The sequence below is a fragment of the Mytilus galloprovincialis genome, chromosome 1 (assembly GCF_965363235.1).
Source record: "Mytilus galloprovincialis chromosome 1, xbMytGall1.hap1.1, whole genome shotgun sequence".
Classification (NCBI taxonomy): Eukaryota; Metazoa; Mollusca; class Bivalvia; order Mytilida; family Mytilidae; genus Mytilus; species Mytilus galloprovincialis.
In genome coordinates this window covers 33552424-33568643 of record NC_134838.1, presented here as the reverse complement: position 1 = coordinate 33568643, position 16220 = coordinate 33552424, and the positions used below count along the sequence as shown (strand labels likewise).

The 16220-nt window shown below is 32.8% G+C and overlaps 1 protein-coding gene and 1 long non-coding RNA gene across 2 annotated transcripts in view; both read right to left on the bottom strand.

Moving 5' to 3' along the window:
* Positions 1–16220, bottom strand: part of LOC143072085 (uncharacterized) — a 130174-nt gene that overhangs the window by 86978 nt on the left and 26976 nt on the right. The window lies entirely within an intron of this gene.
* LOC143072049 (uncharacterized) lies at positions 316–10044 on the bottom strand. Its single transcript, XR_012977023.1, has 5 exons — positions 9818–10044; positions 7803–7884; positions 5526–5702; positions 913–1020; positions 316–471 (listed from the first exon to the last, which is right to left on the bottom strand). It is a non-coding gene; the product is annotated as an uncharacterized LOC143072049 (long non-coding RNA).

The following is a 16220-nucleotide window of genomic DNA, read 5'->3' as shown; positions in this document are numbered from 1 at the left end:
CACACTATATAGTTCATTTTTTTCATTGTTGGAGGACATATGGATACCTATAATAGCTCACTATCACATCATGTGAACTCTGGTGGATATTTTTCTCATTGGCAATTCAACCAAATGTCCTTACTTTTATAAGTCCTTTTAATTATATATCAAGAGTAATTGATCTCAAGAGTATAAATTGAGAATACTGTAATGTTTCCTTTTTACAGTTTTGAATGTATCCTTTTTCTTCAAACTTTCTTAGAACAAACATAATCTTCAATCTTCTTCAAAGTTCAAAATTTTATTTCCAAGGACTTATATTCACATTATAATTTCTCTACTTTCCAAGTCTATGAATGTCAAAATAAATGTCTTCTTTGTAAATTTAAACGTTCCATTTTTTGTAAAATTCCCAAGTTTGTGAGGTAGTCTTCTGTGTCCTGTATTCATGATATTGGTTATTCTTCACCATGTTCACTGTGATGGTAACTGAAATAAAATATTCATAAAGAATATAAATCTAACTTCCATGAATTACATAAGCTAATTGTTATATGTTTGCAAATTCATTCTGTTAACATGGTTAATGCAAAATCATTAACTGGTCGGTTTTTTTTTTTGCTTATTTGAATGTCCAGTGGCAAATATTTTATGTTTTCTAAATAACAACGTTAACTTATCAAAACATAATATTGGCCAGTCTGACTAGGTAAGTTTGTAATGTAAATGCTATGATAGTCTGAATTTCTGACATCTCAAGTGTGTGTGTATGGAGCAGAAGGAGGCGAGCAGAGTAAGGCTTAATGCATGCATTGAATCAGAAAGTGAGAAAAATAAGCAACACTGTACATGTACAATTAAACTTGAAACAGTTTTAGGTAGATAACATAAAATTATTTAAATTAACTGCAATTCTACAGATGAACTTACTTTGATATCAGGTCTGTTTTGCAGGGCATTCACACCTACATGACATACATGTTCACCAGTAATATCAATCATTGCCAATAATGTCCTTTCCTTTCATTTGGTAACAAGCTAAAATTGTATATATATATATAAATTAATCAAGAAGTCCAGACAAAAACTATATGTAGTATGAACCGATGCTCACTAATTTATACCTTTCCTATATACTTTTACTTTTAAGTAAATTGAAACAAAATGTAAGCTAACAACAGAAAGAAGATCAAGTTTAAGCTTATAAAAAAATCCTATATACATGTATGTGCAGATTTTAATAAAAGAACAACCTTTCAATGTACCTTGGCAATTGATAAACTTCAATTGAATCATAATTTCCTGTCAATATGCACATCTACATAGTATGTCCTTATTATCATGATTATCTACTAAGTTTCATGAAATTCTGTTGTGTGGTTTTAGAGGAGTTGCAATGACAAACTGTTGAAGTAGTAATAAAGCAAATAAGTTCAAAGGGGCATAACTCCTAGAAAAAAAATGAATTGTAATTTCCTGTTGATATGCACATCTACATAGTATGTCCTTATTATCTACAAAGTTTCATGAAATTCTGTTGTGTGGATTCAGGAGAGTTGCAGTAACAAACTGTTGAAGTAGTACATTAAAGCAAATAAGTTCAAAGGGGCTTAACTCCTAAAAAAAAAAATTGAATGTTCATTTCCTGTCGATATGCACATCTACATTGTATGTCCTTATTATCTAAAAAGATTTCATGAAATTCTGTTGTGTGGTTTGAGAACAGTTGTGATGACAAGAAACAGGACTTGACGTCAGACAGACAGGTCAAAAACATTATACCCCCAAAACTTCGTTGAGTGGGACATAAAAATGCTGAATGTCATGAAACTTAGTTAAATTGTTCATATTTTTTGTTGTAAGCTCCCATTTGATTTTTATAAACTTAAGTTTGTCAGTTTCTGAGTTATAAGATTTTCTTCATACATGTCATAAGAAAAGGGGTGACTTTCAAGTTTTTGGAAATAGATGTATCCTTAAAATTTCGTTAAACTTTGATGACCGATTTATAGCTATTAAGAAAACCTCCTTTTAGTTTTCTTTTTATAAATTTCTGATATATACATGTGACATTGAGAAATTATTGTTTGTTTGCAGTCTGACAACAGATTAACCAATTATTGCGCAACAGCCCAGTGTATTGCACAACAGCAAGAAATCTTTAATTGAATATACATGTAGATTCAATTCTTGAATTCATATAAACTGCTACTTTTGCATAGGTAATGTTTCTGTATTTAAAATCTGTAGTACTGGACATTTACTTTTGATATTTAGTATCATAACTTTCTTTACTTAAAAATTATTGTAACATTTAGGTACGGTACATGTATAAGTCGTTCCCAAACCTAATTACAAACATTAATGTGTAAACTATGTAAAAGTTTCAGTCAATGAACCATGATGAGGGGGTGGGGCTATATAATCTCCATGGAAACAATACTTGCAAATGCCAATAAATTTGCATACCAAATATTATTGACTAAACATAAGCAGTTTATCTTAAACTGATCTAATCACAAACTAATACATGTAAACTAAGATAAGTTTCAAAGTCATTAGACTGTGACTGAGGGGGCGAGGCCAAATATTCTCCATGGAAATGAGATGTGCCAATGCTTATACAACTGAATACCAATTAACATTGCCCAACCACTAATGGTTCCCCTTGAACTGACCTAATCACAAACTTATACATGATAACTTAGAAAAAATTTCAAAGTCAATAGACCATGACTAAGGGGGCGGAGCCAAATTATCTCCATGGAAATGAGATATACCAATGCTTATACAACTGCATACCAAATATCATTGACTTACCACTTGTGGTTCCCCATAAACTGACCTAATCACAAACTAATACATGTATGAGCAAAAGTTTCGAAGTCAATAGACCATGACTGAGAAGGCAGGGCCAAATAATCTCCATGGAAATGAGATGTGCCAATGCTTATACAACTGCATACCAAATATGATTATCCTATCACATGTGGTTCACCATAAACTAGACCTAATCACAAACTAATACATTGTTGATGCCGTCGCCTCCGAAGCTACAGTACTACATATTTTTTGGTTCAGAAATAGTACATAGATGCAAAAGTAGCTGTGTAACCAATTTCAAGTTCTTTGACTACATTTATTCAGAAACATATAATATGTCAAATATTTATTTACAATCCAAATTAGGACCTGTATCAAGGAGTAAGAAACTTGTCAACATTTAAGTGAAGCACTAATTATAAGAATTTTTGCATACATGTAGCAATATAATATTTCCTACAGAAAGTAACCAAAAGTTAGTGTGCAATAAATTCTATTATTGCATAGCAATATAATATTTCCCACAGAAAATAACTAAAAGTTAGCGTGCAATAAATTCTATTATCATATACTTAAGACTTAATAACATATGATTTTTACATTATGATAATAGCATTAAATTAAAGTATTTTCTATATTTTTCGAATTGGTGCTTAGCGGGCTGATATGAAAAGTTTATCACATGCTTCGATTGTTATCACATGCCTTTCCGTAACGTTATCACATGGCATTCCGGTGATACTCGGCAAATTCCGGAAAATACACCTTAATGCTACGTTTTCAGTGAAAAACATTACAAAGTAGTGTACAAAACAATTATATGAATACTGGAAAGTATATTGTGTAAAATAATTAAATTAAATTTAAAAAAAAAAAATTAAATAAATGCATTTTTTACTCTTTCAAGATCTTTTCGGGAACCACGTAGAAGGATCAATATATGAATCTGTTATTTTTCTCTACTGTTGAAGCATATGATAAAAAGACCATAACATGTCATTTTTCATATCGCATGTATTATCAGCCATGCGGCTCTTGGGCTGATATTGAACCTAGGGCTGATAATACATGCGATATGAAAAATGCCATGTAATAATCTGATAATATTGCACTAGTGCAAAAATCTTCAAAAAATCATGACGTTATCAATGACAAACTCTTAGTTTAAACCAATTTTTACTTTCAAATATTATATTGCTATACAATAAAAGGGTTATTGCATGAATATTGGGGTATATTGTCCCTCGTAGAACATATATTGCACTCGCAAGCTTATGCAATATAAAATTCAACTCGGGACAATATTCCCTAATATTCATGCAATAACCCTATAATATTGCACCAGTGCAATACATCTTCAAAATTATTGCATGAATATTGGGAAATATTGTCCCTTGTAGAACAAAAATTGCACTCGAAGCTCGTGCAATATAAATTTTACTCATGACAATATTCATGCAATATCCCTATATTATAACTACAATTGCACAATATTAATCACTTTACCATAAGTTATTATAAAAAAGAAGATGTGGTATGATTGCCAATGAGACAACTATCCACAAAAGACCAAAATGACACAGACATTAACAACTATAGGTCACTGTATGGCCTTCAACAATGAGCAAAGCCCATACCTATTGCTTGGTGTCAAGGTAATTAAGAATCTCAAATTTGATAAAAATAATTAAGCACGTATTCTTCATTTTGTGGTTTAAAGTTTCTTTAGACAAGTAAGATGCTGAAAGAATATAATATACAGATATAAACAATACCAAATATTCACATTATTTTTTCAAAATGGTCTCAAAGCTTCAAATTTGCAATTTCTTTAATGAAAAATGCACCAAAAAAAAATAATACCTGTAACACTTCGGTTTTGTACATTTCATGAGCAGGAGATTATCATGATTATATAATTTAGTCAAATACAAACTTATAACTCCATAAAAGTATCGTGCTTAAGCCTTTACATAAATTTCAAGAAAATCAACCAAAAACTGACCAAAAAAGGACTCATTTTTGCGGAGTTATCTCCCCTTCCAATGTTAATTTCCAAAGGAAATATAAAATGCCACTTTTGAGTTTTCCTCAAGTTAGATTTTATGGGACTTTTTTCTGTGTATATAAAGGGCATAACACTATAGATTAGAACTAAAACATTTTCTGTTTTAATTAGTTTGAGGTTAACCGTTTCCTCCATAATGACGCTTTTTGACCCCACCCCTTTACTCCATAATGACGCCTTTTGACGCCTGTGTAGTACCTCAGTTGAAACGCATTGACTACAAAATGTCTGCATATTAAAAAAGACTTTAAAAAAATTGTATCCAATATGAAAAGGATATTCAGGAGAATATCTGACTTGAATTTCATTGATGAAATGTTCGTTTTTACAATGCATTAATACTTTAAACCTGATGATTTTTTTTTTATTGAAAAAATCCTATGCGAATCAAGTTTGTAAAAAAAAAAATCCATGGAGGAAAGGGTTAAATCTTAGTTAAATTGTTTATGGTTTTGTAAAAAAAATAATTTGTCACTTCTAACTGTTAACATGGATAATTTTCAAACTTGCTCACAACAAGAATCAAAACTTGGACCTCTATGACCTCAAATTTTAAAAATAAATCTTGGAAACTACATGTCCATGATTTACCGAGTTTGACAAGAGAGCAAAATTATCAAATAAACTAGGCATCATTTTAATATAAACATACCTCTCATCACAAAATTATTCATTGACTACTGCTCCTCTGTGCTCATATGCACATAAATCAATATAATGACAATCTATGAATCCACTATATAATCTAGACAGCAATGACCCAAATGAATTCTGTTCTGTTGCTTATCTTCTCCTACTTCTCAAAGTACTTGTACATTCTTTGAAAATGCTAAAAGAAATAATGTTTAATGAAATGAAGTTATAATATCTGCCAAAATTGCATTTAATATTTGATCTTGCAAAATTGGCTTAAACTTTTAAACTAGACCAACAAACTTTCCCTGAAAAAAAAGGATAGCTCTTCTTAACCTGGTAAACATTTTAACTCCAGGTCAAATTTGTTCTGAATGCTTTAGTTTCTGCTTTCAGAGATACATGTATAAGCCAAAAACTGCATTTTACCCCTATGTTCTATTTTTAGTCATGTTGGCATGTTAGTTAGCAAGAGGGGTCATCCGACACATATTTCTAACTAAATAAGTGTAATTTAGTGGTTCAATTTGTCTTATCTTGCTGTTTATCATATTTTTTTTGTTCGGTTTGTTCGGTTTTTTATATTTTACATTGTATAAATCAGTCTCTTAGTTTTCTTGTTTGAATTGATTTACAAATTTGTGATTCTCATATAGGGTCCTTAAAAACTGAATATGCAGTATTGGCTTTGCTCATAGTCATTGTTGAAGGATGTAAAGTGACCTATTGTTGTACATGTTAACAGTTAACTTCGATGTCACTTGATTTCTGGTGGAGAGTTTTCTTTTCTTGTTAAAGTCATAAGAAACGAGTGACTGGTAAAAAATAATGGTCATCCAATTCTTGAACCAATGCATGTATATATCATAAACTTAGTCCTCTGAGTACGATTTTATCATTTTTTACTACAATATATCGTATAATCGTCAATTTTTTTTCTATCTGTCTGTTATGATTTAACAAATATGGCTACTCATTAAATGCCGTGTTTTGAAGCCGAAGTTTACCGATTGTCACCTTATAGTAAATATTCAACAAAAAGCATGGGTATCTAGCACGTGTTTAACATATACAATCAGGTAATTGTTTATTTTAATGACAGATTCATGCGTATTGCTATCACCGGATTTTTACGAGGAGGGTCACGCTTAGGTCACTATGCATACGGAAAATATGTCGGCGAATTGCTTCCTGGCAGCAAGCAATTAAAAATAAGTAAACTTCTTCTAAATGTGGACAAGTTAAAGAATTTTCCTCAGAAAAAAGTATATGTACATAAGTTGTATAATGAAAACTATCTATTTAATTTTAAAAAAACATATGCATATTTTTTTTTAATTTGAGGTTTCATATGACTTTAAGGGTGCAATCAAAAGTTGCAGGCTTGACAAAAACCTGAAATCAGGTCATGTGCACACCCCTGAAGACATGATACCTGCACATTTTTCATAATCAAAGTTGTATGAATTTCATAGATTTTTACCTGGTCTTTCAAAAAATTCATGCTTCAGGGTACTTTCGCCTGCTCCATAAAGAGCTACAGTGTCTGCAAATAAGTTTTCAATTTTCACTGCCAAAAAAAACAGACTGTTTACAGTGTTGTCTCCCCTAAAAACATGTATATTTAATCTAATTTTTTTAATTATTTTAATCATTCAACCTGCTTTAATTGAAGTTAATTAATATATCTTTACAACCAAATACAAAAAACATGATACTTTTTCACCAATTATGTTGATAAAAAGGGACTTCCCTCCATGTTTATTTTTAGTTGGGGAATAACCCCTAGTTTTTATACGAAACTGTTTATAGCAACCTAAACAATATTTTATTTTGAAAATAAGGGAGCTACCATTTGATTTTTATGGGGGGGCTAGGATGAAATTTGAAAAAAATAGGCAGGACAGGAGTTTTGAGTGTAAAAAAAAGGCAGGATGAGACATTTTGCAAAAAAAATGCAGGATGACAATTTAGGTAAAAAAAAGTCGGAATAAACTAATAACAATGAATAAAAAAAAGGCAGGACCGAATAGAGGGAAAAATAAAAAGGCAGGACAGAAATTACAACTGAAAAAAAATGCAGGACAAAATTTTTCATCCTAGCCCCCCCCCCCCCCCCTAAAAATCAAATGGTAGCTCCCTAATTATGTAATTTAAACATTATTATCATAATTACAATATGACAGATTTATAAGTGGAAAAAAGTGAATTTACACTTTTAAAAATTCCTCTATTTTCTCATTCACTATCACCATGATCACCACATTTTTTGTATTTTTATATTAACATTACGTACATGTAAAGCAGACCTTTCACCTTCTCAAGGAGTCCACTTCCCATGTACAAGAGGAGGCCCAAACAGCTTGATTTTGAGTAAGCTAAAAAAAAGTTCAAATAGATTATGATACACTAAATAAATACATAAATTACATGTACATAATAATTTAATAATAAATATGAATCCACAATCATCATGATCATGGTTTCAGAAATGACACATCAATTTAAATCAATAGATATCATACATCTGCATTGGCTAGAGGTACATGTATAGGGGGAGGGTTAAGATCTCATAAACATGTTTAACCCCGCTTGAATTTTGCGCCTGTCCCAAGTCAGGAGCCTCTGGCCTTTGTTAGTCTTGTACTATTTTTAATTTTAGTTTCTTGTGTACAATTTGGAGTTTAGCATGTTTAGTATGGCGTTCATTATCACTGAACTAGTATATATATTTGTTTAGGGGCCAGCTGATGGACGCCTCCAGAATTTCTGGCTGCATTGAAGACATGTTGGTGACCTTCTGCTGTTGTCTGCTTTATGGTCGGGTTGTTGTCTCTTTGACACATTCCCCATTTCCATTATCAATTTTATGTATATTAAATTTTTATATCAGTGTTTTCTAATTTCTGGGTAGTCTAGTAGTCCAAATTATTATGACGTCTTGAAAGGCTATTATAATATTATTTTTTGGACGCTTTACTCTAATGTACAGTAAGGCGTCAAATAAAAAAAATGTAATAGCCTTTCAAGAAGTCATAATTATTTGAACTAGGTAGTCTAGATAAGTACAAATTTATGTAAATAAGGGCAAATTTGCAGACTTTTATTTTTTATATAAATTAAATATTAATTATATTCATTTGGATTTTACCCAAGTCATGCAAGTCAGTGGCGGATCCAGGGGGGGGGGGGGTTGTTGTTCCGGGTGCGCACCCCCCCTTTATTTTTGCCGATCAATGCATTTGTATCGGGACATATGTTTTGCACCCCCCCTTTGCCCTGGGTGCCCTGGGTTAGCACCCCCCCCCCCCTTTCGAAAATTCCTGCATCCGCCCCCGCAAGTTGGGCAAGGCCATTCTTTGCAGGAGTATATTTTACAGATTTTAACCATTTTTATATAAAGTAGGGCAATTTTTTTTTTAAAGCAGGACGAGTTGGTAAGGAAGCCACCACTTGACTTTTATGGGGTGGGGGCTACGATAAAAATGTTATCCTGCATTTTTTTTTAAAAGTTGACAGAACTCCAGTTCCGCATATTTTTCAAATAACATCCAAGCACCCCCCACACAGGCACTTGTCTCAGAAAAAAAAATCCTATATATATATATGTATTAAATATGTATTATATTAAGGTATATAGGGAATTTTTTTTCTGAGACAAGTGCCTGTGACATGGTGACCCCTAGTCCAAATAATTATGACGTCTTGAAAGGCTATTATAATTTTTTTCTTTGACGCCTTACTTCGAAGTAAGGCGTCAAAGAAAAAGTAAGGCGTCAAAGAAAAAAATTATAATAGCCTTTCAAGACGTCGAGTAAGGCGTCAAAGAAAAAATTATAATAGCCTTTCAAGACGTCATAATTATTTGGACTAGGCACAGGAGTTTGAAATCCTATCAATAAGGGGGTAAAAATATACCAAAGTCGACTATCACAGTAGAGTTGAAATCCTATCAATAAGGGGGTAAAAATATACCAAAGTCGACTATCACAGTAGAGTTGTGATAGTCGACTTTGGTATATTTTTACCCCCTTATTGATAGGATTTCAAACTCCTGTGGACTAGGTGACCCCCCACCTCCAATAAAACTCACATGGTAGCTCCCTTAACAAGAGTGGGACATTTTTAGAAAGGGAGACGTGTTGTTAAAAAAGTAGGCCGTTTTGGCAGTGGGTCGAGTTGACTTGCGTCCGTTCTTGCCAATTAGACTGATTTTCGGGTTTGCATGCGATGAAATTTATAAATTCAAATGTTTTTTCGTGAAAAGTATACCACTAGCATCTTCTTAAATATTTGCATGATAATATTTACCTTTCGGTGCGCTTTCCAAGTACAAAATAGCGGGTATGTAAATAATCCATCAAAAAGACACAACTTTCTTGTTTAAAACCCGGTTTCTTCAAGTTAATCGACAAGCAAACCATTTCAATTTATCTGTTTATAATAACTTGTTGATCCAACAGTTTTGAAAAACCAGAGGTCCTCGTATTATCTATCAGACTAGTATACATCTTTCCATTCTTTTTTTACTGTAAAACATGAATTCAGCCAGCAGCAGCCGACGAGCGTCCATGGATGGAGTTGCGTCATAGTGTAAAAAACGGCAACGGTGATTTTTCCGGGTTTTCGTATTCCATTTGTCAAGCTTTCGAGAATACACTTTACGATCATTTACGTATATGATTGAGAGTTAGTCCGGAACCCGGTCTGGAATCAAGAATGGGGATTTAAGTATTGAAAATAAATACAAAAAAGTTCAGAAGTGGTACACTGAGTATTTTAAAATAGGCCTCTGTTATAAACAAGGATTTGTCTACAAATCAGTCACAGCCGCTTTATATAAAACTATGAAGAAATGAATCGGAGACATAGGCCTACATGACATTATCATACATCAGTGGCGGATCCAGGGGGGTTGGACCCCCCTTTTTGGGACGATCAATGTATTTGCAGGGGGACATAGTTAGAACCCCCCTACCCCCCCTTTTTGTAGCCGTCCCGCCGGCTAGACCACACGACCACCTGGGCCTCACAATGAATAAAGTTTTCGGTGGCCGTGTGTTACCTTTCCTCGTCAGTTTTACTTTTAATCTAGCGTCGTACTACATTACATGATATATAAGCCATGGAGATGTTATTGTTCAGTACAAATTAATGCAAGATACAGTCACAGAAATTATTATAGCCTATGTATAAGAACGTCTAAGTCAGTGACAACTCTACAACAGATTTATCCATCGGATCACCAGCAATGATGGTGATACATGGCTGTGTATATATATATATATATAGTACAATCTTTATGAATTTGGTATGGTATATATGTCTGTATGTTTGTCATGATGTTTGTGTATAACCAATGTGTATTGTCTTGGTATCAATCCTATGATTTTGGATTTCAAACCAATAAAAATTACTGACTTACTTACTATACACATCCTAGCTTAAATCAGAGAAGAATTAAAGTCTTGGACACTTATTATGGGCGGGGGAGGAAAGGGGGGGTCACTTATGTATTCATTTAAGTGCAATCAAAATTTTACCAATCGGACAGACCTTCAGTTAAAAATTCGTGTCAAGCTCTTTTGTAATCATGATTATTAGGAAACATCTTATAAGTTTTCTTACTGTCTCCTTGATTTACTCGATACAATTAAGATTCTAATAATAGCCAGTGCTACATTATCAGCCTGATAGATCCTTGAAATGGCTAAATTTTGGACTTGACAATATATTTTGTTTTATAATTCTCCTCCTATATTCAACCTTAAGCTCACAAGATCTTGTGGACGACATCAAAAGTTCAATGTGGAATAAACAAAACTTAATTAACATAGTTTTTTCACTGCCCCCCCCCTCCCCCCACCTTCTTTACTTAATTTTGGAAAAAAATGATTGAATATACATGTAAAATTGATGTGAGATAAGCAAAACTTGCAGCAATGTTTACCCATCCACCACACCCCTAAACTATTTGATTTAATTTTTTTTTATCCTACATTGATCTTTTAATGTCGTCAGTGTGTCACTTATGTTATCATGTTTGTCAATATGTCGAATCAAGTCAAAATTGTACTTACTAAATTTGCAATTGAGATGTATAGGTTGCCAAATTTTGAGAAGCCACGGGAAGTTCCGAACTGTTCGCTAGTACATGGCATGACTAGTGGGGCCTGTTTTTTTAACAGTCAGTGCCCCCCCCCCCCCCATCCCTTTATACAAATTTCTGGATCAGTCAGTTTATGTTTAATGGTAAGTTTAAAGGGACTTTTATAAATATTGATATTTTTATCTTTTATTCTCTGTCTTATCTCGTTTGATTGTATTTTTTGTTATAAATTAATGTAATTGGTATCCTCTTTCCAATTTCATTGTTAACAATAGACCTACAGCAAAAGGCCCTGTACTTTAATTTTCTGTCTTGCCTAAAAATACTTTAAATAGTACCCCTTTCTTCCCATAGTCCCACCGAATAAAATAGAAGCTTAGCAGGTAATTTGCTCTTATTCCACACCAAAGGAGGATAAATGTATGATAACATTTTAATGTTACCGGCATTATTCTACATACATTGATTCTGAGACTACTTTATATACATTCTAAGGGCTTTAATATATTAAAGGGCGGGTACAAAATGTATAAGGGACGAAGGAACACCATGTGACTATTGCATTGGTTGTTGTGATTAAAACATGATAAGAGTGTTTCCTTCCCCCTGCATCTTATGATCCTCATTGAACAGTAGAAACTACTTCAGACATTAAACAATCTGAAACTTTTCAGGTACTTTCTATATGCTCATGTGCAATTTCTTGTTAGCATAGTTTTGTACTTGGACAGATAATCAGAATGATCAACAATCAAGTATATTAGACAACAGTCCGGTCTATTGCCATTGGTGAAACCTGGTATGAGGTAATTTTAATTCAGCCTTGTACAATATATACATAGACTACAGTCATTTTTGCTCAAGCATTGCAAATAAGGTTAAATGTTAGATGTTTTATATTGTTTTAACTGCTTTTATGGCAATTATTTAACCATCCATCATTAGCATGATTAGTTGGTTGTTTGAAAGACACCCAGCAGGGGCAGATCCAGCCATTTTAAAAACAGGGGGGGGGGGGGTCCAACTATATGTCCCAATTCATATGCATTGATCGGCCAAAAAAAAGGGGGGGTTCCAACCCCCGGACCCCTTGGATCTGCCACTGCCAAGCACTCTTTGTATTTATAATTCAACTTAATTGTAATTACAACCTTTAGAAAAAAATATAGAAAGATTTTTTTCAATTTCTTTTTTTTGTAATTAGGTCAAATAAAATAATATCTGTGTTCATGCTATTCAGCTATTACATCTTTGAAAAAATAGGATAGGTAGGGATTTTTTTTTATTTTACATTTTACATATTTTTCATTGACTCTTTGGGCTGATGGGAGAGAAATTCTGACATTAACAGTGCTTATTGATAATTGGTACGCTATTTCTAGGCTTAAAATATAGGGTAGTTGCGAATGGATGTTCATAATGAACAAAAGTTAATTATTTTAATAATAAAAAATTATATTAGTACATGTACATGTATGTCATGTATGTACTCATATTATGCAAATATTTAAAGTTATAGCCTTGAAGCAGAGATTCACTATACATATGTATGTCTGGCATGCAGAATGTTGAAAGCAAGTTAAGAATTTTACTTTATACATGTATAAGCAATCATGCATGGTACTTTTACATCTTTGAATATGATACAGCCGTAATACGGATGTTGTAGAAACGTCCGTAATACGTATGTTTACGATACGTCCGTGAAACGGACAATCCGTTTTACGTCAGTTTTTACACGTACGTTTTACGGATGTATTTTTACAGACGTTTTACGGACGTAACCGTTTCATCCGTAATACATCCGTATTACGGATGTTTTACGGACGTTTATTACCACGGCCGTGAAACGTCCGTAGCTATTTTACCTGTGTAGGCTATGCCTGTTGTCCAATCCAATTCAATTTCTTTGAATAAAATACTGTTTAAACTAATCTTATTCGCTGTTGTAAGGTCGTATTTTTCCAAAACTGAATATCCAGAAAAATTATGGAGGATGAAAAAATGCAGGAATTTAAAAAAGAAATCATGAGAAAAGATTATTGCTTGCACATAAAGTTATAAAGAGGCACGTGAACGGTAAACGTGACACCACCCCAATTCAACTTGATCCGAGTTTTGTAGTAATAACTATTGTTTATAATTCAAACATATGGTTGAGGCAAACTATAAAAATTAAGAATGGAAACATTTTTTTTCATATATAAAGAGGCATAACGCCAGAACGATAGAAGTGACGCCAGTCAGCCTAGAGTTACTTACATCACTTCATTTGAATTTCTGTGTATTAATGTTGTCTCAATGGCAATATTACCATAACTCCATTTTTTTTTTATATTAGTTTAATAATCAGAAGATTTAATTTCAAAATTGTTTAAAAGCACTTGCATTAGTGTCATCATTTAAACAATAATTAATAAATACGACTTGACAAACATGCCTGTTTGACTGTGTATCATTATAGAATTTAGTCAAAATACATGTATAATACGTTAGCAATCAATTATAGTACTTACTTATAGGTCTACTTATTTAATAGATTTTGAAAAATTACTGGTCTAGGCCATCAACCTTTAAGTTAACAGTGGCGTAGCTAGGCCATTTTTAAGTGTACGCCCGAACCTCGGCAAGGGGTCTGAGGGCCCCCATCGGGTCCAGGTCATAGCACCTTTTGGTAGTGGGTTCGAGGGGCGAAGCCCCCTGAAATTAACGAGTTATCAAGAATGAGATACAATTTCTGTCATTCAAAACTCACCAATAGCAACATACTTTAGGGTCTAAAAATTTATTTTTTTTTATCTTTTATGTTTCATTTATTCATTGTGTTGATTTAAGATATAAAGGTCATTGGTTTTAGAGAAAATGTCCAAACCAGTTACTTTAACATATGTTTAAAAGGAGTCATGAGGTAAAGCAATCACTCAACCAAGACCCTGTTTATGCGCAAATTTTGTTAATGGACATGAAATAATTAATTACGAAAGATTTGCAGGTGTATTATGAAAATTCGTAAAGGGTTCCGTGGAACCTTGGTTCTCGCCTGGGATTGCTTCCTGCAAAAAAAATATTTCCATATATCAGTCCATTACAGGATTTAAAAAAAATAAACATTTTTCCTCAGATATTATTTCTTGGTCATCTTCTACCAAAGTTTGTAAAAAATAATACTTGTTAATTGCGAAAAGATAAGTCCGTCAACTGAAAAATTAAAACAAAATTCTTTTAAAATTTTGCTTCAGACATTAATCATAAAAAAGCTTCCGCTAAAGTTTCATAAAATTCGATGAAGGTTTGACAAAGTAATTGATGTGTAACAAACTAAAACCCCAGACTGTATCTACTTGTTAACTGCAAAAATAAATTCCTTTTATCAGTAAATACGGGAAAATTAAATATATATCCAACTTTCGTAAATTTCATGAATGTTTGACAAAGTTATTGATATCTAAAAAACACTTTTAACAATATGCTGAACCTAAATGTTGACGCTACCGACGGAATATAGGATCGTTATGTCTCGCTTTCGCAACTGAAATGTCGCAGGCTCGACAAAAAAGCAAATCTCAAAAGATAATGAATAGCTTTAAACATAGGGAAAGTAGGTAGAATTCATAGTAGATTCGGACTTGGACAGAAAATGAACAAATGTATAATATGATACCATTTGGTTGAAAAGTAAATTTCGTCACTTTAATTCGCAATTATACAAGCCATTGAAGGAAGATTTACAAGGCTTATATGATTTTAACCAATTTATTGAGATTCAAATATTTTTTTACCCAAATTCAAGGGTACGCCCGGGCGTTTTGACGTAAACGTAGCTACGCGCCTGGTTAATAGAATTATTGTCTGGTGAAAACACAAAACATCTTTGTAATTTAGGAAAATATTTACAATTTTCTATTTTAAATTAAGAAACTGTTTATTGTAAAGAGATTTCGTTATAATGAAACTTCTGATGTCCCCTTTTGTTATTATGCATATTGTTAATATTGTATGAAATATGCCATATGCATACACTGTATTTGAATACACCGATGAGCCGTAAGACTCAAAGTAAATAAAGAATTTGATAAAAAAAAAAATTGTATCTCCATTTTTTTTTCTACGTAACGAATAGATGGTAGTTAAATCGTAACGTTTTTAATAATTAAGTAACGCATTGTTCATGAGTAACTAATACAAAAGGAATATTTAGTTCACAATAGTGTTGTGTAATATAGTATAATGGACGTGACATTACTATGTAGACAGTACGGTAGTTAGATATACCGCGTAGTCCGGTTCCCGGGATGATCCATTGATAACTTCCCAACTCAGGATAAGATCACGGACAGTTACCAGGTAACGAGAGTTGGCGTATTGGCGGGAGTATAGTACAAGTACTAAGACTTAACCAGAGCGTATCAGAGTATATTTGGTGAGTTAGTACAATTAGGAGCATTGTATTGTATTACGTAATTAGTATTAAGTGATAATACTCGGAAATCACATCACTGGCGCTTGGCGAGCAGGGTTTCCTGCGGAAAAAAAGAATTTGAAGCGAGACACAGAAGTGAGTAGTCACGTGTAATTGCGGAGTTCGTATTGCTACATGTAGTATAT